The 2,496-nt window shown below is 40.2% G+C and overlaps 1 non-coding gene across 1 annotated transcript; it reads left to right on the forward strand.

Annotated features, from left to right (window-relative positions):
* The first annotated feature begins 2,203 nt into the window (after nt 1–2,203).
* Nucleotides 2,204–2,285, forward strand: trnas-gcu (transfer RNA serine (anticodon GCU)). Its single transcript has one exon. It is a non-coding gene; the product is annotated as a tRNA-Ser (tRNA).
* Nucleotides 2,286–2,496: the final 211 nt, after the last annotated feature.

A 2,496-nucleotide genomic window follows, 5' to 3' on the forward strand; every position in this document is an offset into this window, starting at 1 on the left:
TTGAATGAATAAATTGGGGAAATTTCCTCTTTCCAGTGAATCAATAATTTTAGTTAGAGCTTGAAAACCATTAGTGAATGACGAAGAAAAGTTTAGATGAGAGTTATATAAATCGTGAACGACTTTCCAGAAATAAAACGTAGAAGCTGAGTTCAGAGTGTTTTAAAAGATACACTAATAAACATACAAGGAGAGAATTTATCATTGAGTGAAAGTCAGTGTGGTTGCGTAACAATTTCGAATTTGTTGACTTCAGACACAAAGACATTTCATGAACACGTACAGCTGAATAAGACTGAGTATAACAAGTTCATGGATTGGTAAGGTGTGGCGTATTATTCAAGGTGAAACTCTGTAAATGGAGCTGATGTCGTAAAATATCTGCAGACAGAAGTTATATCCTTATGAGTAGGAACTGAATCGTCACTTGGAGACGCAACTTGGAGACTATAAAGATTTGACCACATTCACATGATGGTATGTATATTTCGTACATTCTTTACTCCACCCAAGAAATCCACCAAGAAGACTCTGTCCTTTTGTATTGTTAACCCTCCGTATTTCTCTGCAGCACGCCATTTAAGATAAAATATGCTCAAACCAAAATTCAGCTCAATACAATTTTCAAACGGTCCTGTGTGATGTCTTTTTTTTATTATTGCAACATCCTTTGTGAGTTTGCAACAAACTGTGTAACATGAAAGCAGTTCAACATCTATTTTCCCGGAATTTCACGCAGTGCACATGTGAAACGTTATCCATCTGCTGAAATTTCACCTTTGGCTCTCTCTCCACATATGTCTCTTCACGTTTTAGATACTTGCAGTATATTTGTTGATCAAGGAGTCATTATCCAGAAAAGGTCGTTTCTCAATCCACAAACACGGGTATTTTCCCATAAACATGGCTTTGCTCAATATCACCTCCTGTCCGTACCCCTCAACACGACGACAAATTGAAGTTGCTCCATGTGAGTCTCAAAATTAAAACTTCCGCACAGCACAGCCCACTGTACTGGAACAGAGATACCGTGCACAGGTCACCTGCAGCACTGGAGGAACACATTAATACTTACCTCCATTCCTGGTTTTACCTTAACGTTTGGTAAACCGAGTTTCTCTGATTCCATGGCAAGTAAACGGGGATTATATGATCATCTTCACCAGCGGTTCTATCCCCGAGTGAGGAAAGTAATGTGGTACTCATTGTAAAGATGGGTAGATTGATTAAATGTACAATTTCATCTTTTGCCTTCACTCACTCATGAGCTTTTTATTTTGTTTTGCATCTGGAGAAATTTTAAAATCTTCATCTTGAACAGACTCAATGTCAGATCTCCATTGTGTCTCTGGCATTAAATTTCAAAATATAAACTCCCTCTGAATTCTTCCACCACAGTCCGCTGTTTGGGAAGTGTTCCTGTTGTGGGAAATGCACTTCCCCGTGTGTCACCTGCTGCTCCCAGCATGCGCACTGGCACTGCACTCATTTTCCTTCTGACACTTTCTCACTGTGTTGCTGTGATCATACAGTGACTTGGTGTCGCACGACCCAGGAAAATGATACACATCAAGGTTTTTGCATTGTTGAGTTCAATTGTCAGTTTAGCCTTATTTTGGGTTTTGAAATTGTCTGTTCTGTACACAAGTGCGTGTCAAAAACATCTGAGCGGAAGTTAGGTGTTCCGAATAATGACATTGAGCACTATGCACTCTCCTCCAGTCTGGAAAATAATTCCTCACAGACAATTTAATAGACAAGAGACAGCAGGTGCAGGAGTAGGCCATTCTGCCCTTCGAGCCAGCACCACCATTCATTATGATCATGGCTGAACATGCTCAATCTGTATCCTGTTCCTGCCTTATCCCCATAACCCTTGATTCCACTATCCTTAAGAGCTCTATCCAACGCTTTATTGAAAGAAAACCTCCTGCTGTCTCGGGTTCTTCATTCCGTTGACTTCAAATCTTCACAGAATTCAACAGACCTTGTTACATATTCATTTCCTCATTTTTGTTCAGATCACTGTGTGCATAGTGTGATAGTGGGAGTGCACTTGCCCCACAACCCAGGGGTCAGACAATAGTTTTTGAACCGTTCTGTGTTATTTATCATTTCACCAACACCAACGAGAAATCGCTGCTGCTCTGACTAATTTACACAATTCAATTATTCATAAGGTCATACCTTCATTCGCAGCTGCGACGAGGTGGCCGAGAGGTTAAGGCGATGGACTGCTAATCCATTATGTTCTGCACGCGTGGGTTCGAATCCCACTCTCGTCGTTGTAATCATCGGCTTTTAATTGTGTTGATTACAGTTGTCATGTTGAAACTGGAACGCCGATGTTCAGTTTTTATGCATTGACGCTGTTACAAAATCTCAAAGAATAGTTTGAACCTGTTGACTAAACTGCATTGCAATGTCGGTTGCATTGGGATAATGAAAAGAAAATCGATTTTCTTTTTCAAGTCAAGTTGCTGTGAACGATTTTTC

The sequence above is a fragment of the Chiloscyllium punctatum genome, chromosome 43 (genome assembly GCF_047496795.1).
Source record: "Chiloscyllium punctatum isolate Juve2018m chromosome 43, sChiPun1.3, whole genome shotgun sequence".
NCBI classification, from domain to species: Eukaryota; Metazoa; Chordata; class Chondrichthyes; order Orectolobiformes; family Hemiscylliidae; genus Chiloscyllium; species Chiloscyllium punctatum.